Source organism: Camelus ferus, chromosome 17 (genome assembly GCF_009834535.1).
Source record: "Camelus ferus isolate YT-003-E chromosome 17, BCGSAC_Cfer_1.0, whole genome shotgun sequence".
NCBI classification, from domain to species: domain Eukaryota; kingdom Metazoa; phylum Chordata; class Mammalia; order Artiodactyla; family Camelidae; genus Camelus; species Camelus ferus.
In genome coordinates this window covers 36152539-36175660 of record NC_045712.1, presented here as the reverse complement: position 1 = coordinate 36175660, position 23122 = coordinate 36152539, and the positions used below count along the sequence as shown (strand labels likewise).

Below are 23122 nucleotides of genomic sequence, written 5' to 3'. Positions count from 1 at the left end.
AAGTTCTTTAAACAAAGCTCTGCTAGATGGTTCACTCTCATTCTTAAAAGACAGACTCTTGAGTTTTAATCCCTGTTTTGTTACTTACTAACTGTAGACTTTGGGGAATTCACTTCACTTCTCTGCTCCTCAGTTTCCTCATCTGTAAAATGAGGATAATTATAGCATCTATCTCAGAAGATTGTTGTGAGGATTCACTGAATTAATATAAAGCACTTATAACTGTATCTCACACACTGTAGATTCATATTCATACCTGGAACTATGTCTGGGAATTTGGTTACAGGTAGTATTTCTAAAACAAAACCATTGCTCTGCTTGGTCAGAAAGTCCCTTCCTGATAAATTGGGAGTTCGAGATTTGCAGATACTAACTACCATATATAAAATTGATAAACAACAAGTTTATACTGTATAGCACAGGGAACTCTATTCAATATCTTGTAGTAACCTATAAGGAAAAAGAATATGAAAGTGAATACAAGTATATATGTATGACTGAACTATTAAGCTGTATACCAGAAATTGACACAACATTGTAAAATGACTATACTTTAATTTTTAAAAAAGTCCCTTACTGCACCATTTTCAGGTACCCAAATTCTGCCCTATCCTTCAATGTTAAAATAAAATCTCATGTCTTCCTCCAGAAAGTTTTCCCTGATCATCCAATAATAAACAGTTTTCATTTTTCCTTTATCTCCTATCACCTGCATCATTCATTTGATAACTCAGATCACATTCTGCCCTGTAGGATTTAACTATAACAATTAGTTTCTAAGCTAGATTACAGACTGTGTCTGACTTATCTCTGTATCCCCCAGGCACTTAGACATTACTGTTGATTGTCTTCACAGTGATGTTGCCAATATCCTAAAGGATTTAATATATCTCCACAGAGATTCTGTCCCAATAACACCTTCAATTCAACCCCATCTCATCTATAAGGGATATTATACCATACTTTAATATGCCTAAGGGCTGCACAAGTAATTTACCTGCATTCTCTTCTCAGATCTCTTTGCCCTGCTTCCTCATTTCCTCACTTTAAAGAAATGAGATGTAATTCATGTACCATGAAATTCACCCTTTTAAAGTGCATGGATACATTGTATGGACACATATTTTATTTATATACTTATTAGTTAATAGACATTTGGGATGGTTCTACTCTTTGGCTAATACGAGTAATGCTGCTATGAGCATTTTTTATGTGCAAGTGTTTGTTTGGATACATATCTTCAGTTATTTTGGCTTTATACCAAAGAGTGGAATTCCTAGGTCACACTGTAAGTCTATGTTAAATCTTCTGTGGAACTGACGGACTGTTTTCCAAAGCGGCTGTAACATTTTACATTCCCAGGAGCAATATGTGAGGCTTCCCATTTCTCCACTTTCTTATCAACACTTGCTATTGTCCGTTTTTAAAATTACAACAATCATGGAGGGGTGTGAAATGCAAGTCACTGTGTTAATGATGCTGAGGATCTTTTCATCTGCTTGTTGGCCATGTGTATATGTTCTTAGAGAAGCGTCTATTCAAATCCTGTGACTATTTTCATGGAGTTGTCTGTTCACTTGATTGATAGTGTCCTGTGAAGCACAAACATTTTTAATCTTTATGAAATTTATCAATTTTTTTCTTTTTTTGCTTGTGCTTTTGGTGGCATGTTTAAGAAACATGCTAATCTTTCCAAGGTCCCAAAGACTAACACCTATAGTTTCTTCTAAGCATCTTACAGTTTTAGCTCTTATACTTGAATCTACGATCCATTTTGAGTTAGTTTTTTATATAGTGTGGGGTGGGGGTACAATCCAGTTCTCCTGTGTGCCAATATTCAGTTGCACCAACACCATTTATTGAAAAGACTCTTCTTTTCCCCATTGAATTGTCTTGGTATTCTTGTTGAAAATCGTTGACCATAGATGTATGGGTTTACTTCTGGACAATCAATTCCATTTCATTGATCTATATGTCTATCTTATGTCAGTTCCACATTGTTTTGGCCACAGTAGCTTTGTAGTAACTTTTAAAACCAAGAATTATGATGCCTCCAGCTGTCCATTTTAAGATTGTTTTGGCTATTCTGTGTCCCTTGAATTTCCATGTGATATTAAAATCAGCTCATTAATTCCTAAAAAAAAAAAAAAGCCAGATGGAATTTGGATATGGATTGAATTGAATTCAAAGATCAATTTGAAGAGTAATGCTATTTTAAATGTCTTCCAATTGATGAACATGTAATGAATTTCCATTTATTTAGATCTTTAATTTCTTTCAACAGTGTTTTGTAGTTTTTAGTGTTCAAGTCTTGCACTTTTGTTAAATTTATTCCTGAGTATTTTATTCCCTTTGATGTTATTATAAATAAAATTGTTCTCTAAATTTCATTTTCAGATTATTCTTTGCTAGCGTATAAAAATACAACTGAAAATTTCCTTTCCAACTTATATGCCTTTTCTTCCTTATTCTTGTCTAATTGCCCCAACTAGAAATTCCAATAAAAAGTTGAGTAAAAATGGTGAGAGTAGACATCCTTATTGTGTTTCTAACGTTAGGAAAGCTTTCATTCTTTTTCACTATTAGTATGAGGTTAGTTGTTTGTGTGTGTGTGTGTGTTTTAATAGATCCCCTTTATCAGGTTGAGGAAGTTCCCTTTGATTTCTAGGCTGTTGAGTGCTTTTATCATGAAAAGATGTCGGATTTCAAATGCTTTTTCTATGTCTATTGAGATGATCATATGGGTTTTTCCTTTATTCTATTAATATGGTGTATAACACTGACTGATTTGTGTATGTTGAACCAGGCTTATGTTCCTGGTTATAGGATAAAGGCTATGTCCCACTTGGTTGTGATGTGTAATCCTTTTTATATAGTGCTGAATTCAATTTGTTATTATTTTGATGAGAATGTTTGTATAAATATATATCTTCATTAGAAATATTGGTCTGTAGCTTTCTTTTCTTCTAATGTGTTATCTGGTTTGGTATCAGGGTAATACTGGCCTACATAGAATGAGTTAGAAAATGTTCCCTTCTCTTATATTTTTTGAAAGATCTTATGAAGGTTTATTGTTAATTCTTTTTTAAATGTCTGGGAGAAATCACCAGTGAAGCCATTTGGTCCTAGGCTTTTCTTTGTGGGACTTTATATTATTATTAATTCAATCTCTAATTTTATAGGTATCTTTAGATATTTTATTTCTTCTTGAGTCATTTTCAGTATTCTGTCTTTTTGGAACTTATCCATTTAACTAGGTTATCTAATTTACTGGCATATAAGAGTTCATAATGTTCCCCTATCATCTTTTTTATTTCTCTAAGATCAATAATAACATTCCCTCTTTCACTCTCCACTTTAGTAATTTGAGGCTTCTATCATTTTTCCTTGCTCAGTCTAGTTAAAGGTTTGTTACTTTTATTGCTCTTTCTGAAGAATCAACTTTTGGTTTCACTGATTTTTCTCTATTGTTTTTCTATTCTCTATTTCATTTCTCCCCTCTCTAATCTTTATTTTCTTCCTTCCACTTGCTTTGGATTTAGTTTGCTCTTTTTTTTCTTCTAGTTTTTAAAGGTCAAGGGTTAGGTTATTGATTTAAAATCATCCTTTTAAAATATAACTGTATACAGCCATAAATTTCCCTTTAAGTACAGTTTTAACCACATCCTATAAATTTTGGTATGCTGTGTTTTTGTTTTCACTAATCCTAAAGTATTTTCTAATTTCTGTTGTGATTTCTGTTTTAACTCATTAATTATTTAAGAATATATTGTTCTTTAATTATTTAAGAATCATTTCTACATATTTGTGAATTTCTTAGATTTCCTTTTGTTACTGATCTCTAGTTTCATTTCACTGCAGTTGGAGAATATACTTTGCATGATTTAAATCTTTAAAATTTACTGAGACTTGTTTTGTAAACTAAATTAAAATTCATTCTGTCTTTATCTACCTTTTAATTGGAGTATTTAATCTATTAACACCTAATGCAATTACTGTTAAGGTAGGATTTATATCTGCCATTTTCTTACTTGTTTTCTCTATATCATGTATTTTTTGTGCCTTTATTCCTCTGTTATTATGTTATGTTAAATATGTACTTCCTATTGTACCATTTTAATACCCTTGTCATTTCTTTTACTTAAAAAAAAAATTATTTTCTTAGTCATTGTCCAGGGGGTTACAATTAACATCTTAACTTATAACAATATTATTTGGATTAATACCAACTTAGTTACAATAGTAGATAAAAACTTTGCGGGGGCGGTGCTGAGGAGCAGAGGAAAAAAAAAAAAAAACTTTGCTCCTGTTTAGCTCCATTCTCTTCCCCTAATCCTTTGTACTGTTATTATCATACAAAGTATATCTTATACATTATAGGCCCATCAACACAGATTTATGACTATTGCTAGCAATGAATTCTCTCATTTTTTGTTTATCTGGGAATGTCTTAATATCTCCATTTTTGAAGCATAATTTTGGATATTGAGTTCTTGATTAACAAACAGTCTTTTAATATTTTGAATGTGTCACCCCACTGCCTTCTGATCTTCATCATTTCTGATTAAAAAATGAGCTGTTAATCTTTTTGAGGATTCCTTATACATGATGAATCACTTCTCTTTTGCCACTTTCAAGGTTGTCTTTGGGTTTGACTTTCAACAATTGGATTATGATGTGCCTGTGTGTGGATTTCTTTTAAGTTTATCCTACTTGGAGTTTTTTGAGCTTTTTAAATGTATAAATTGATGTATTTCATCAAACTGAGAAGTTTTGTGGTGTTATTTCTTCATATATTCTTTCTGTTCTTTTCTCTCTCTCAAGAACTCTCATTATGTTTGTGCTGGTATGCTTGTTGGTGCGCCACAGGTCTCTGAGGCTTTGTTCATTTTTTTTCTTTTCTTTTCTTTTCTTTTTATTTCTGATCCCTAGCCTGTATAGTTTCAAATGACCAGTCTTCAAGTTCACTGATTCTTTTTTATGCTCACTTAAATCTGCTACTGTAATTCTCTAGTGAATTTTTCATTTCAGTTATTGTACTTTTAAACTGCAAAATTTCTATTATGTGTACACACATATGCACATGCACACATACATTTTCTATCTTTTTATTATTATTCTCTATTTGGGGAGACATTATCCTCATAGTTTCCTTTAATTCTTTATATATGATTTCCTTTAGTTATTTGAACACTTTTAAAACAGTTGACTAAAGTGTTTGTCTATTAAATGTCCACAACTAAGGTTCTTCAGGGACAGTTTCTATTGAGTCCTTTTTTTCTCCCCCTGTATGTGGACCATACTTCTCTGTTTATTTGCATGTCTTGTAATTTATATTTGAAAAGCAAACATTTTAAACAATATAATGGGGCAACTCTGGAAATCAGACTCTCATGTCTTCAGGGTTAGTTTTCGTTGTTGCTGTTGGGTTGTTTTCTATTTGTTTGTTTAGTGATTTTGATGAACTAAATCTATATTCTTTGTTTTGTATGGCCAGTGAAGTCTCTGCCCAGTTAGCTTAGTGGTTTCCTAATGACTGGAGATTTCCTTAAATGCCTGGAAGCAATAAGTCTCCTAGTCCTTGCTGAGGGATCTGTGTGTGTTGGGGCAGGACTTCAATATCCAGCCAGGCAGTTTGCAACTCTGCTCTAGACTACACATTCTGCTTGTACTAAGCCTCATGTCAGCCAGAGGTGAGAGATTAGGACCTTCTCAGGTCTTTCAGGTACATGCACACACAGCCCTGCATGTGCACACTTGTGCACAGCCTTTTAGATTCCCAGAAATGTGCCAGGGCTTTTTGAACTCCTCTATGGACATCTCATTCCCTAACTTTTTCTTTAATGCTTGCTTCACCTCAGGCAGCCATGATGTTAAACAATGGCAACTGATTGTTTTTAACAAATCCACCCAGGGAAAAGGCTTTATTCACTGGGCAATTTTCCAGTCAGGCAAGTCTTGCCAAGTGGAGTCTTACAGGGACTCTATAAGATAGGTCAAATAATGATAATTCTTTGGGAATGGGCTTTGAGGGAGCTCCATCCTCATTCTGCCCCTCCAGTGGCTGACAGTCTGCTGATTTTAGTGGTGATTGTGGGCTCTTGGTGTTCAAAGCTACAGTGGAGCTGGGGAATAAGAACTGGAATACAGCAAGTTATACCACCACAAGGCTTTCTATTCTTATTGAGATTTAGCCATTTTCTTAAATAAATGCTCTCTGAATTGCTGCAGAACGTTAGTTAATTTCCATAGTTCTGAAAAAGTTGATTCTGACAATTTTGGCCAGTACTCTCATTGCTTTTACAGAGAGGATTGCCAGAGGTCTTTACTCTATCATTCTCACTGAGGTAACTTTTTATTTCCTTCCTGTCTTAGGCAATTCTTCTTAACTTGACTCATTTTTCACTTTTCTTTATTCTTGTTTCCTCAGAGTCTCCATGTTCTGGTGCACAATTTCTTTCCTCTTGTATCTAGGGTCACTGCACACTTTTATGAGACATTTCCACATCATCCTCTGATGTATTTTTTACACATGATCATGTTCACTTCCTGTATAGCAAACTCTGATTCATTCTTTATGATCTAGTTCAACTATCAACTCCTCTGTTAGGTTCTCCTCACTTCATCTAGCCATGAGCCAAATCAATCACTCCCATACCTTCTCCTAAGGCCCTCTTTACATTCACCCATTATAGCTAATATTTAATGTACCCTATCTGTTTTATTAGGCTGTGAATCTTTGAGGACAGATACTATACCTTATTCATATTTATACACTTAAAATATAACACAGATAAAGTACTAAGAAAATGTTGTTTGAATTGATTCTTAGTAAAGAACTTACCACTCTACTGGTAGTAAGAACCAATCTTATCAAAAGCACTGAGCCCTCAGACATAAGCAGAAGCTGATGATCGTAACTGAATTTTATAATATAAATCTAATAGCAGAAGTCTTATAATTAACAGAATAAACAGAAAAACCAAGTACTTTCTTTTTATTTAACTTTGAGAAAATGTCACTTCGAATCAGATTGGTGAGAATGTCATTCTGAAGCTCTGGACTGGTTCTCTGGACACCTGAGTTACCTTCCAAGCCACCTCTTGACCTGCTGTAGGATTCTGAAGGAGCCAAAAATAATCTTCCCTTTAATATGAAAGTGATTAATTTCATCTTTAACTCATACATGCCCTATCAAATTCATATTTTTAAGAGTTCTCTTTCCCTGCTGCATAGAGAAAGAATTATTATAAGACAATTTGAAAGCAGGAAGGGTAGAGAGGAGGCAACTCCAAAAGTCTAGGTGAAAACTCATGGTGACCTGGACCAGAGTGAAATGAGATGATTTGAGAAATTCTGGACACAAAACATATTTGATCTGGTGTTAGATTAGATATCAAGAATGAGGGAGATGAGCCAGAGCTCACCACCAAGGTTCTAGCTTGATTGGTTGGATGGTGGTACATTTTATTAAGCTGGGGAAAAAAATATTGAGGAGGAGATGGGTTTGAAGGGGAAAAAACTTAAGGGTTCTGTTTTGGACATGCATACAAGACACATAAGTGGAGATGTCATACAGATAACTGAAACTCAAAGAAGAGGTCTTACCAGAGATAAAAATTTGGAAGTTATAAGATCAAGGTGACATAAAATCTATGGCAATGGTTGAGAGTAGCTAAGAAAATAATTTACAGAGAAAGAAGAGATAAGTGCTCAGTTATGAGCCCTGAGAAATTCCAACATTTGGGATCAGGTAGAGGGAGAATAACAAGGAAAGGTACTAAAAAAAAGAGCAGCCACTGAGGTGGTGGGGGGGGGGGGGGGGAGGAAGACGGGAGGGCCAGCTGTGCTGAATGCTGCTGCCCGAGCAAGTTCAATCAGGATAGACATGCCCACTGACTTCTTCCAGCTAAGAGTGATGGTCCTTAAAAAGAGCCATCTCAGTGCAGTTGAAGGGGATGGTGCAGAAGTCACACTGTACTGAGCTGAAGAGTAAATGGAAGGTGAGAAAGAGAAGACTCATGTACAGACAATTCTTTCTTGAAATCTTTTTCCCCTTGGCTTCAGTGACACTATACTTTCTTGATTCTCCCACCTATCTGGCTGCCTTTTTCAGTCATCTTTGCTGGGTTATCCTATACTTTAAATGTTGAAGTTCTTCAGAATTTAGGTCATATAATTCTGTTCTCTCTCTTCCACCTAAGGGCTTCGGTGAACACACGTAGGCCAATAACTCTCAGATTTTATACTGTTGTCTCTGTCTCAGATCTCTCCTCTGAGCTCCAGAATTGCATGCTCCAGATCTCAAAATTAAACTCAACATTCCCCTTCCATGCCTGTTTTTCTTCCAGTCTTCCAGATTCTCTGTAAATTATATCATTATCTTCTCAATAGCTAGCTCAAGACAGACACCTGGGAGTCATGCTTCATTTTTTTTTCTCCCCCTGTGTACAACAATCAATCCAATAGCAAGTCCTTTTCATTCTACCTTCAAATGTGTCTCATTTATAGACTGTCTATGGGCCAAGCTCTTTATCTACATTATCTTTCTCATTAAGGTTCAAAAATACTCAGTAGGGTAGGTATTATCCCCATCTTGAAACTGAAGCTCAGAAAGATTAATTCACTTACTATGACAACACAAAAGGTAAATGGCAGAGAAGGATAGATTTATTACTAAAAATCTATGACTCCACACTGCCTCTGAACCCCACTACTTAACCTCTCTGAGGCCAAGTCTCTTCAGGAGTAAAATGGACTTAATATTGCTTATCTTTAGGTTATTATGAAAAAATTAAAAATAAACTATAAGGTACATATCCCTAGTACTGGGTATCAACCAAATAAATGTTAAGTCCCTTATAGCCTTTCACTCCTTCTTCTGTACTTTTTCTGGGGCCAATTCAGTAATATTAGAATTACAGAGATAAACAAAGATTGCTCCTTGCTGTTAAGAAGCAAATAATTTAAAGAGACAAAATGAACACACATAAAACAATGATATAATAATATAAAACAGTAGATAACTAAGCATTAAACTGCATGGCTGAGGCTTCTTATAATAAAATTTCAGAGAAAGGAGAAAGGGCGGTTGGGGGATGGCAGTGGGAGTCGGCTTTTAAAAAGGTCTGTTAGAACAATTAGGTATCTGTTAGTAAGGGTATCAGCAAAGAAGGGCAGGACACTCAGAAAAAAAAGATAATGATACGGAAAGGAGGATAATATGCTCAGGGTCAGTGATGACAGCAACCTGATTTTAGCAAAAGGTGCTTATTTCCCCTCCATGTTGAAGTATTTTTACTACTAAGCTGCCTTGAAACAATTTAAGTTCCCAAGGGAACAAAGGAAAATGTGAGCCCATTATTAAGACTAAATGTCCTGGCAGGCAGAGCCATCATTAAACCATCTACCCGCCTTCCCAGGGAATTGGAACAAGCCCCAGACTCTGACCCTCATGAGACAAAAATAAGTCAGGTGCTGGGGTGTGCTTTGAGAATAACATCACACTGTCAAAATGGGCCTAATAACGTCAATCACCTTTTCCTAGCTTGCATCTCTCAGTTGCAGCTGCTAACACCAACAAATGTCACCATTCCTACGTCCAAAGCTTCTTCTGATAAAAACCCACAGAGACCACCAATACTAATATGCCCACTACATCTGGGGCTTGGGTGAAAAAGCTTTTATTTTCCAGAGCCTGTTCAATAAACCAATTTGGCTTCTATGACAAAGAATTGTTATATAATTTGCTCCATTACTCAGCAGAGCTTCTGGACGATGGCATCATAGAATATTAGAGCTGGAAAGAGACTTAAAGATTACTTTGGTCTTATTTTACTAATGAAGACACAGAGGCCCACGGGGGCTAACTGATAAATTTAAGGTTAAAGGGACCCTGAAGGAAAGAAGGGTCATCAGCATGGCCAGCAGATCCTGGAGAAGGAGACTCACATAGGCACCTGGTGGGAACAGTAATGAAAATAAGGGGAAGGAAAAATATTATAGAGCTGCTTTCAGAGTGCCAGTGGTTCTTTGGTAATGACCAATAAACCTAAAAGATTATTCTGAAGTCACCTCAAATTCCGGCCCAACAGTCTCTTACCCTGTCTCCCAGATGTTCCAGGTGGTCAATCAATAAACATTTATTGTACACCAACTATAAAACATTTTGAAACATTGCAGGGTATAGAATGCAATATGAAATATATGAAATATAGTCCCTACTTCCAAAAGCCTACAGTCTGGACATGAACAGAGTAACAAACAGGAGAGCTGGAAACAAACTCTCTACGGATGAAACAATAAGACCTGGACGTGAAAGAGAAGGACTGGCCTAGACCTGTGGTTCTCACATGCTCGTCCACGGCTCTGACTAGCTATATAAGATTCACCTAGGAAGCTTATTAAAAGAAAAATCTAGAATCTCAACACTGAGGGTCTGTTAAAGAGATCTAAGGTGGAAACAGTAAGTCTTTTTTTTTTTTTTTAAAGTTCTGCATGGATTTTGGATGCACAAGACCACCTCATAACTACTAGGCGAGATAATAATTAAGATCCCTTCCAATCCTAAGAATCTCTGACTCCAAGCAAGCAGAGAATTCTGAAGGCCTGAAGTACTATCCTTCAACTCCAAGGGTTCAAAGATTCAGGAAACTGAGGCCTAGCTGGCCATACTATATAATCTTTTTAAAATTCTATGATTATGTCACTCTTTGAATTTAAAAAAACCTTCAAGTCAAGCTCTGCCTGGCTTTTGAGGGTCTTTACCATTTAGGCCCAGCCTACCTTCCTGAAGTCATCCTTTGCCAGCCCCATTCCAGGAAGCAAGTCATACCATAGCATCTGCCATTTAAAATATATTCTTTCATGCTTCTGCATTTTTATGTACACTATTTTGCCCATAATAATCAATCTCCTTCCCCAGCCCCACTAAAGTTCCTTGTCTGGAGAAATACTTCTCATCCCCAAAGCCACTAAGATGCCATCCCTCCAGGTAGAATTATTTACTTCCTCCCCGTGTTCCCCATGCCTCTCTATATAAGTCTCTGTCTCCTATATGGTTAACTGCTCTCATATCTGGAGTCCCTAACAGAACGAGCTCCTGGAAAGCAGTGACTGTGTCTTCACTACCTTCTGAAGAAAGAAGAGCACGTAGTTTTTCTATGTTCGGATCCAAACCCTATTATCTTTAGAAATTGTGCTTAAAAACATAGTGAGGAAAGTTTGAAATTTTGATTATTCCAACTGTAGGGGTATGGAGAGGAGGTATGATTGTTACAGTGATTTTGAGAGGCAGCATGATGTAACAGGAAAAGGACTGGGTTTTGGACTGAAAAAAAAAAAACTCAATCTGTCTATCTATCTATCTATCTATCTCTATGAAGAAATCAAAAGCAAAACACCTTGAGTTCTGCTTATGAGTTATGAGGCCTTGGCAAGATATCTAACTTCTCTGAACATCCATGGCTTTATTTAGAGATAACCCCTACTTTCCTTTAGGGTTGTTGTGAAAATTAAGTCAGATAAAGTAAGACATGTACAAGCGCCCAGCATAGCACTTGGAACATAATAAAAAACTTAATGTTTTTTCCCCTTACTTCTTTCTTCTTGTTGAGGAAGCACTTTATTCCTTCCAAAGAGCTTTCATATTCAAGGTCTGTTCTGTGATTCTCACAGCTCAAGTGATGTCTTCCTTATTTTATATAAGTGAGACCCTTACACAAGGAAGGTGACTAATCTGAGATCACTTCCCATGTTAGCAGAGGAACTGGGCCTGAAGCCATGCCTTTTGATTTGTCATAGGGCCTCTATTTTATACTTAATTTGAGGGGATTTTTTAAAAACTTAAATTGAATCATGGGTATTATTTATGCTATGTGTTTACTTCTGTCAAAATAATGGAACATCAAGACTTGGTGGGAACTTAACAGTGGTCTTGCCTCTGTGTTTTGCCCCTGACTCAACAGGTCATAGCAAACAGCTTGGGAAACATTAACATTCAGCCTATAAACTGTCAAAATATTTCTGAAAGAAGATTAGGGCAAAGTTGTTACCTTCTTCTCCTAGCCCCATGTTCCTAAACTGGAATGTGTCCAAAAGTACGTATCTCCACAGAATATGTATAGAGATTTTTCCTGTAGTACCAGTTTTACCCAATGATTTTTTTGGAAAAAAAGTGAGTTTTTTTTTTTTTAATCCTACTTTTCTGAGTATATACTTCAAATAAATTCAATATAAAAATATAAACTTAAAAAGTCCTCTTCAATGTCTCCTCTGAAAATAAATGACTAAAAACAGTTTAATGTTCATCATTATTCTAGACTTACCCCTTCTATCTACCAAGATTATGAGGGGAAGAGACAGAGGAAATAAGTTTTGAATTTTCTTTTCCCTAAAAATAATTTAAAACACAATGTTGGTAATTTTTTATAAAACAGAAATATATTATGGAATAAGTTTTTTTTAATGTTACTTGAGCTTGTCTTAATATAACATTTAAAATATATCTATCACACAACTGGAAGTAAACTGTTCAGTGCCATACCATTCCCTGCTCCCACAAAACCTTGGGTTCATCTTCCTTTGCCATTTGGGATGTCTGGAGGAAAAGTCAGAAAAGTTTTACCCAGCCAGTCTGGCAGTGGTGCAGTCGGACACAACACCATGACTCCAATCAGGACAAATTAGATGGAGGTGAAGCTTCACTTTCAGGCTCATGGCCAAGAACATTCTGCTACCCCTGCTGTCATCCCAGATGACTTTCTGTCCAGCGGCTTCTAGCTCCTCTCCTTTACTTCTGAGTCACCAAGTCTCAGTTTGAAAGTTAGTCCAACTCTCTTATTTTATAGCAGAAGGTCCTGAGGCACAGAGAAGTCAACTCAGTAGCTCAAGGGCTTACTGACAAGGATGTGGCAGAGCCAGGACTTAAATCTTCCTACTCTCAATTCAGTATTCTTTCTGCTCCACTGTATCATCTCTCTTTTTGAGTGCTCTAACTCATGTGGACTCACTGTTTGTATTTAATGACTCCATGGGACCTTGTGTATGTCCTGTTTTATTTACATGGTCGACCTCAAACTCGGCAGGTCCTGTCTGACTATTCAGAGACACCCTAGAGTTTCCTTGCAGTCCTTATGAATAACAATACATTTGCAGGAAAATAGCTTAAGCTTTCTGAAGGCTACAGCCAGAGATTTCCTGTCTTTATCAGCTCTGTGGGTATAGATCTCTTGAGGAGTTGTTGATTTTACAACTTATAAGAACCAAGGGATCCATCAAAAGATAAAAAAGTTCCGAATTAAATTTGCTAGTGTCAAAGATATGTGTCTCCTTCAGACCAAGTCAGGTATCTAGGCAGAAATTTTCTTGAAATGCAGTTAGCCTGTTTCCTGGTAATCATAGCCTACAGTGCTTTCAGGCTACCTACCTAGTGCCCATTAAATTCTCCGATCTAACTACCTCACACTACAGATAAGAAAACTAAGCACCATAAGTGACTGCCCAGAATTACAGAGCTTATCAGGAACCAAGGCAAGACCAGGACTCTTGAACCAGCCCAGGATTTTCTCTGTACCCCACTCACCTTTAGGTAACAGGCAACTGCTCACTTTGCCTGCCTTTCTGGCCCCTCTACCACCCCCAGCTACTGTCCCCAACTCCCCCTAGACGCCTAACAACCTTAGGCTTCCTACAGGCTGCTCCAACATGACTCACTCAGGATTGCTCTAAAATGTCTTATTCCTTCTCAATTTTTATCTGACTCACTGTCCGGGAGGAAAGAATCTGATTAACTAATCTGCATATGAATTTAATGGATTACACTTTCCAGAGGCATATGCAGAATACAAGAGAATAACAATCAACAAAAAGAAAATAAAAGTCTCTAAAATGTTGAAGGGCTCCTCAGAGAAAAATGGAGTAGTCTGAGTAATACCAAGGGATACAATTAGGAAAATCAGAAGTGGTTAGATACTTCAGGGAAGCGGTTTCACCTTAACGTTATATATTCAAAGTGAATCCAATGGATGATCTCAAGGGGCAGAAATAAACTCCTGATCAAGGAATAGTTTTAATTAAAATCTGATGACTACCTAGTAGGGATGCTGTAAATAGGATTTCTGAATTATATCAAAGAAGAGAGACATGTCTGGACAAAGGACGGTCCCAGCATTCTCCTCTCCCCAACTCCAGTCAATGAAAACATTATACGGCCTCTATGGATTTCTTGTTCTCTAGCTTGGGTCATCTTCTACTTGGTAGAGTACTGGCAACACATGGGGTAAAATTTAGATGTTGCAGTAATTCTGCTAGGTAGATGGAGGGGTTAGGTTTCCTCAACCCCAACGGGCTCCTTTTTCCAGACAGATTAAAACTAGCAGATGGTTGGGCTGTGCGCCACCCTCACCAGAGACCACGGGGTAGAACATGACAACGGGCCATCTTCAGTGGGAGCAGCAGCCCACAACTAGGCTCTTTATGCTCAGGGAGAGTCACAACAGTCCACAGTGACAGAAGTTATAGGGAATTAGGAGTTTCACAAAAATTCAAGCCCTTCTGGTATTTTCTGAGAGTTTTTCTACACCTGAAGGCTTACCAAGTTTAAGAGAGAATTATAGGGGAACAAATTAACATTTCTATTATCCTTTGCTCTCTCCTTGAGTTTTTCCACTCCTCACTGCCCCAGTTCTACTGACCTGGGGTAAGATGCTAAACTCAAATTTGAGTCTGCAAGACTTGCTAGCAACAATGCCAAGAGTGGTGAGACTCTTAGTCGCAGGCATTCTAGGTGAAAAATGGAGATTTGTCCAAAAGACATAATTAAGAACAACAGGAATGGTTGGATATTATAGGTAAGTAGATTTTTACCTCAATATCATGGAGAACTTTTAAATAATCAAATTAATTCAACAGACTCCCTTAAGGTGGCAGAGATATGGGTTGGGGGAGGGTGTATCTCAGTGGTAGAGTGCATGCCTAGCATACAGGAGGTCCTGGGTTCAATACCCGGTACCTCCATTAAAAAATCAATCAATATAATTACCTACCCCCCACCAAAAAAAAAAAGGTGGCAGAGATATGAGGGCAGGGCAGAACCTCTGAGGTCAATTCAAATCCTTTATAAATAGGTAAGAAACCTTTGATAACTATGTAAGTTTAAAAAGCTAAAGCTCTAAATGTTCTTAGAAACAATGAACAGTACATATATGTAAATTTTAAAAATACGAGCAGTATATTTACATGCAATACATTGTATATGTGCAGTCAAACTGTAACAATTCTACCTAATAAAACTGAAAAGTGAGGAAAAAACAGGTAAGAAAAATTAGGGAGAAAAGTTAAATGTAATAGCACTCTAAGTCCATTAAATTCAAGTCTTCTGATTTCTAATTCAGTGCCATTCTTCTGTGTAATGAAAGACTAACACATGGAACAAAGAACCTACAAAATAATACTATGGGACTATAAACATCCCAGAGCTAGACAGCAGCAATGGATATATAGCCTCTAAAATGTCTCATTAGGGTTTTTATCAATTTATTTGTAAATATCTTTTAGTAACAATGTAATATCTACCTCCTAGGTTAGCCTATTTCACCTTCTGACAGCACTTTTTAAAAGTTTTCCTAATACCACACAGAAAAGAGTTAACATAGCAGGCCTGAGACTGCTATCCTTAGAAATGCCTGCTTGCAAGGTTGGCCCTTGGCCGGCATCTAGGATTTCAGGGTACCACCATTCTCAGAACTCATAAGAATGGCTCTGGGCCTAAACTGTTTGTACAAACAATGTGTCTTCTGCTAAACACTGCTTTCCTTCTAGGGACCTAGAATTATGTATGTGCTAAGCAGAGGATGCCTACATGACTAGCCCCAGTAAAAATTCTGGACACTGAGTCTCTAATGAGCTTCCTTGGTAGACAACATTTCACACTTGTCACAACTTGTGCTGGAGGAATTAAGTATATCCTATGTGACTCCACCAAGGAGAACTCTTGGAAGTTTGCACATAGTTTCTTCCAGACTTCATCGCATGCACCTTTGCCTTTGCTGATACTGCTTTGTATCCTTTGGTTATAACAAATCTCAGCTGTGAGTATGACTATATGCTGAGGCCTGGGAATTCTCCTAACAAATCATCAAACCTGGGGGTTGTCTTGGGGACCCCTGACACATACACTGAGCCTAATTCTGTCTTCCTTAGTTCCCGCCCATTTGTCCTTCAGTTCTACACCTTAAAACAAATGCTAAAGTTAATGACAAACCAGTAAGTATACACAGAAAGAACTGTGTGAGCTATAGGGAAGCTTGCTAGGGAAATAAAACCTGAGTTAAGAAAGAATGCCATAGCTAGGTGGAAAAGAAATAACAAATCAATCCATTTGGACAGTCAGGCAAGTAGTCTGAACACAGGAATAAGCTGGGGATTGGTCGGGGAGGGTGCATATGTGGTGACAAGGATGGGTCGGTTGGCTACTGAGAAAAATACGTCTAGATTCACATTGTCTAATTTTCAAGCACAGTTAGAAATGATCAATTCAATTATAGAAACTTTCCTAACCTAGAGATGTACACAACACATTCTTTGGGTCTATTATAAAGGACTGATCACGACTAAATTGTCTTCTTGGGTATTCTTTCAGTACCTCTGCAATTTGCATTAGTAACAAAAAAAAAAAGGTAAATTAAGGGAAGGAGCTAAAAGCTCAAATATCTGAAATGAACAATTTGATAATATGCACTAAAATAAAGAATGCCAAAAAAGCAAATCATCTTTCAGCTACAATTTTATTGTAGAAATGCAAAATATCTAGAACAATAGCTCATTCCCTCAGAAACCAACAGAGGTTATTTTACATATTCCAGTTTCCTTTCAAGCAGTTCTTTCTGTGATTTGATATTATGGACATCCTTTCAGCATTGCATTAGAAAATACAATTATGTGTGCTTAAATAAAAGGCAGCTTTTCACTTGTTCATTCAATGAGCATTCATCAAGCATTTATATGCCAAGTTTCACCAGGCTAACAGTGCAGGTTAATTTTTGACTAAACTTTGTTGTTTGCTGTCTAAAAATGCTCTAAGTCTAAAATCCAGACGTGATAAATCCTCTTATCAGTGAAAACACATTAATAGATGATGCTGTTTACTTTCTTCATACTATTTAACAATTTCATCATCTTTAAACTATCAGTCTTTGGGTTCTTATAGTTCAACATTTTTCTTCCACCACAATTAGGACAGCAAATACCCTAAAAAATTTTATGCAAATTTTGTTTGGAATCTGTGGCCAGGCTTAGAGTTATTCTTACATGAATTTTTCTGGGAGTGAATTCATCTCACTTGAGTCCCTAGCATCAAGCTCAGTGCTTAATCTTACCTACTGAACTAACCGGTTCTGCAGAATAAATTATGGGGGGAGACACTGAAGCAAAACTGTCCCATTTGTAATCCTGAAGGAGTAGTAAAATTAATCAGAAAAAGTCAGAGAGGAAACTGTAACTCTATTTCTAACACCTCTTAACATCTGCCAAATTCTATCTCACAGATCAGCAACTGGTGCATCCTTCCCTCAACACCTCTTCCTCCTGCCTTACCATCTGCTTAAAACCATACAATTTCCCAGGTCAAAGTTAAGTTTGATCAGTCTTGCTCCTCCAAACCATCTTTTACTACACAGGCATTTGACATGTTGTAATCTTAGCATCCCTGGGCTATAAGGATGATGACACCAGTTTGTTTCCAGAGCAGTGTAATGCGAGGTTTGAGAACTTTGTAATGACACAGATATAGGTTCAGAATACAGCTCTGCTAATAGGGAACCATGTGACATTAGACAAGTTACTCAACCTTTCTTAGCATCGGCAGGAAATACCTACTAGGAATGTTGTGAGGATTAATCAACACAGGTAAAACACTCAGCATACTGTCTGGCACCCAGGAAGGACTGATTAAAATTGTAACTATTATTAGCAATGTTCCCATGAAATTATTTTTTCTTCAATCTTACTTCTCATGGTGATCATGTAATCATAATAAAAAACTAGTACACAAGGTCTGATTAAAAAATATTATAGCTTCTTGTTTCAAAAAGCAACCTGAGAAACATATTTTACATGCCCAAACACTGGACTTTGCCTAACATCTTCATAGCTCATGGGACAAGGAGACTTATCTGAATCAGTACTGAGAAAGTTCAAGGACGATGGTTTTAACACACGTGCACTTAGTCCAGGCAGTTAACACCTCACACTGGTATGACTTCACTAGCCGCCTTACTAGCCTGCATTTTCTCACCTTGAAAGGCAGCATAACATAATGAGAAAAGCATGACCTCTGGAGTGAGCCAGACATGTATTCTAGTCCTAGCACCACCAGTACCTAGTTATGTGACTCTACCCTCCTGAACTTCAATATCCTCATTTGTAAACAGGGATAATAACAGTACCTACCTTACAGGGTTGTTGAGAAGATTAAACAAATAAACACATGTTCTAAAGTGTTTAGAACAGTGCCTGGCAAATGGTAACTACTCAAGGAATACTGGCTACTAATATTACCAGCTATGTGCTCTTTAAAGACAGCTATTAACACATTGTTTTAGAAATTTCACATGTGGCCTAGTACTGCAAATAAAAAGCATTATACATGCTATTTTAAATAAATGAATAATTTAAAAAAGCATTTATGTACTCCTAATGAGATTTCAGGAATGGAAAGCATCTCCTGAAATTACTGGCCAAATACTGGAGGAAATACTGTTCCAGTAATTCTTGGTTATAAGAAATTGTTATCAAGGAAAAGAAGAAGAAAAGAATATATCTTCAAATAATGATCCAAAAGTTTTCATTTTTTAATTAAAAAAAAAAACTTCAAGGCTAAGAAAAAAAAAAGCAGCGTCCACAGAGATGTGGACTGGAGGGTACTTCATTCTTCTACTACAATGGCAGGGCATCCTTCCTTTAAAGCCTTCACCTGTGTTCAGCAGATGAGAATCCATAGATCATGTCAATTGATAGCATGTCTGTCAACTGTACCCAAAGCAATTTTTCTTCAAATAAAATAACAAATTTTCAAAGTTTTTCCTGTGATCTCAATTCTACTTCTTTGGAGAAGATGAAGCTCTATGTTGTGAAAACCACCTGTGTGACATTCTAGGCTAATTCAGAGATAAAACGATGCACAGAAAGCCACTGGACCGAAAATAGAACCTGGGTTTTAATCTAAGCTCATCAACAACATCTGTAAGAACCTAGGCAAGACACTCATCAGTCTAGAACTCAGTTTTCTCAGTCATCAAACTGAGAAAGCATTATGTAATTCTGACATTGTTGTGAAGAGAACAGAATAATTAACGACTGTATTTTCTAACCTATCAAGTATAAACAGATCTGCAATAACACAATTAATTTAAAATTATGTATGATTATGTATAACTGAAAAATTGTGCTCTACACTGGAAATTGACACAACACTGTAAACTAACTATAACTCAATAAAAAATAAATAAGTAAATACAGTTAGTAAAGCTGGAAAGGAAATTGGCATCTTTAAGTTCTTCTGAGAACACGAAAGAAACCCACTGTAAATTACACCTTAGCAAAAAAAGGAAAATTCATAGTAAGGATACAGGGATATCTCAGAGAACTCAAGAGCTGGGCCTCTGGAGGAACTAGAATCAGAAACTGCAGTCATCAGGAACCAGCGTTTCTCTCTCCCTCATCTCTGGCTCTTCCGTGCTTCAAACTAGCCTCCTGAGCCCAATTTGAGGTTTCCTAGGATTAACCTGACTTGGTTCTGTTGTCCGTCCCTGGTCCGATCAACAGAGTAGAGGGGATAGGGAGGATTCTCAGAAAAAGGAGAGCATCAGATTTTTCTACTATAGGCAAATTAGAAATATTTTTAATATTAAACCCTCAGGGCAAGAACGTATGTACTATTTCCTTCCAGGTCACATATTGTAATTCTAGTAGGTGGGAGCAGGGGAAATGTAAGCATGTTTAAAGGCAAATGAAAGGTAAGGTAACATGTAAAGTAGATGTGTTAAAGGTACAAATTTCCAGTTACAAAATAAATAGGTCATGAGGATGTAATGTACAGTATGTTGACTACAGTTGATAATACTGTATTGCATATTTGAAGGTTACTAAGAGAGGAGATCTTAAAAGTTCTCATCATAAGAAAAAAAATTTTCTCACTATGTATGGTGATGGACGTTAACTAGAGTTCTTGTGGTGAATTTTGCAATATATATAAATATTTAATCATTATGTTGTATAGTTAAAACTAAAATAATATTATACATCAAGTACGCCCCCCAAATAAATGTAAATAAGGCAAATTACTTACATAAGTAACTTAAGCCTAACATAATTCTCTCACATCTTGAAAGCTAGAAGAGATGAATCCAGTTTTAAAGCTTGGGCTCTGAGCATCAAGCATTTCCCAGCCTCGTCGTCCCCAACTACCTGCTCTCCTTTCAGCACACGACTGTATTTCGTCGTACTACACTGCTCACATTCCCCAAACACACTCCTACCCCTTTGCACATCCTCTACTTATTCATCAACAAATATTACTTGAGCATCTATGCCACAAACATTATTTTAAGCACTCCACAAGTCCTTACGGAGCTTATATCCTAGTAGAGAAAGAGTAAACAAGTACTCAAATCAATATGTACTGATACTGACAAGCACTACGAAGGAAACAGCCTTGCCAAGCATAGATGGTGTGAGGTTAGTTACGGGCATAGAAAGAAAAGATGAGAAAGTCAGGACCGGATGATGGCTTATCAAAGTCAGGAGAGTACCCTTCTTCCTACCTCACTGGTCCTCTTTCTCAGTCCCTTTTGCTCTTTCCTTCCTTCATTCAGCCCCTAAATTTAAAAGCTCTTAATGGCTTGGTCCTGAATAAGAAAGCATATTCAGACAAGTCTTACCTCTAGTCCGGTCGTGTCCCTCCTATTCTCCAAAAGCCACATCCCCACCAGTTGATCATTTTTATTGGTTTTCATTTATCTTTCTAGTGTTTCTTTTTAGAAACTATAAACGAATAAGTACATATTCATACTTCTCCCATTTTGTAAGTAAAAGCATGCTGTACATATTGTTTTATACCTCACTTTGCTCATTTCTCGTATCTGGGAGATAAGTCCTCATTCTTTTTATGGCTGTATCGCAAACACCGATTAGAAGTATCATCATAATGGACATCTGGGCTTTTTTCCAATCTGTCAGGATTACAAATAATATGGACTTGGATACTGATGCCTAACGGAGAGGCAGAAATGAAGCCTTAGGCCTGCACAAGGCATACACTGGAATAGAGACTCCTGTATAAAGCCAGTACACATAATAACAATAACGACAACAACAGCAATAACTAATTTGACTATAAAAGTAAGTAAAGTAGAAAAACCAGACAACAATAACACATAAAATGGAAGCCAGTAATCAGAATAAGACTGCGGAATTGTTCTAGAGAAGGATAAAGAAACTGATTGAATCTAGACTTTAAGTCAACTTCAATTTTATAATTTTAAGAGTATTCACTAAAGGAATACAAATAGAATATAAAACTTCCAAACTAACAGATAGGGAAAAGCAGGAAGGAAAAAGCTTGCAATCTGGCAGGAGGCAGGGAAGAAAAAGAAAATGATGAATAGCAAAAGCAAGGTAGCGAGCATAATACAAACAGCAGAAATTAACCCACATATCTGTAATTATAATAAATGTGAAATTTCAAGTTAAGATAAAAATGGTCAGATCGATTTTTTTTAATCCATTTATATGCTGTTTACAAGAGATACACCTAAAATATATAAACATGGAAAGGCTGAAAATAAAAGAATGGAAAAGATGTATCAGACCAAATATCACACAAAACTATTTACCAGATAAAACAGAACTAAAGGCAAAAAGCATTGCTGGAGGAATAAAGAGGCTCATTATATATAATTAATAGCAGCAATCTAGCAAGAAGATATAACTACTTGGAAACACATTTGGCCCTAATTCGCAGCTATGAAGCAAGCAGATAGAATTGCAAGGAGAAACTGAAAATCTCCAACTGAAGTGGCAGATTAATAAATATCTCTAGGGAAAGTTTACTTTTTAACTATTGAGAAACCCCAGCCCACACCATACTGAAATCCCAGAATTCTGGAAGCTATGATTACACCCTCCCAGGAAGAGGAGGGGAAGAGTCTTCTGAGATGTTCAAGAAAAAAAAATTTAAGATACTGACACACTGATCAGGTCCAGCTGGATCACCATCCAGAGAGGTTTATATTAAATAAGCTCCATCCAAACCCACAGAGCTGTTTCAATCAGGCTTTAGTGCCCTACCTTTAGGCTTGAGAAGAAGTTGAGAATAATATACATTTTAGTGGACACTACAAAATAAAATACAAGGATCAAACCCACGATCAGATCAAAAAGCAACCTAAAGAAGCAGAGACTATATAAGGAAGTGAAAGCTTTAAAGGCTATCATTAATATCCTCAGGAATGGACCCATGATAGGAAAACAGGATTAAAAGGGAACAGTCAGAGAAAAACAAAGAGTTCTTGAAAGTTAAAAACATATATAGGAGAAGTCCAGAAATAAACACTCACATTTACGATCTACTGACTTTTGACATGGGTGTCAAGACGAATCAATAGAGACAGAAGAATATTTTCAACAAATGGTGCTGGGACAACTATATATCCATGTACAGAAGAATGAATTTGGACTACGACTTCAGACTGTACACAGAAATTAACTCTAAATGGATCAAAGGCTTAAATGGAAGTGCTAAATCTATAGAATTCATAGAAGAAAATAGCCATAAATCTTTGTGACCTTGGATTAAACAATAGTGTCTTGGATATGACCCCAAAAGCATAATCAACAAAGGAAAAAAATTAATTGAACTTCATTAAAATTAAAAACTTTGTGTTTCAAAAGGCACTATCAATAAAGTGAAAAGACCACCCACAGAAGTGGGGAAAATAATTGCAAATCATGTCCCAAATAAGGGCATAGTATCCAGAAAAAAGAACCCCTACAACTCAATAATTAAAAAGACAAATAAACCAATTTTTTAAATGATCAAAAGATCTGAATAGACATTTCTGCAAGG

At 36.6% G+C, this 23122-nt stretch overlaps 1 protein-coding gene and 1 long non-coding RNA gene across 3 annotated transcripts in view; both read right to left on the bottom strand.

Moving 5' to 3' along the window:
- SYN2 (synapsin II) overlaps positions 1-23122 on the bottom strand; it is a 154516-nt gene that overhangs the window by 81321 nt on the left and 50073 nt on the right. The gene's annotated exons all lie outside the window — the stretch shown is intronic.
- LOC116657224 lies at positions 1382-23087 on the bottom strand. Its single transcript, XR_004312286.1, has 3 exons — positions 23077-23087; positions 17575-17580; positions 1382-1545 (listed from the first exon to the last, which is right to left on the bottom strand). It is a non-coding gene; the product is annotated as an uncharacterized LOC116657224 (long non-coding RNA).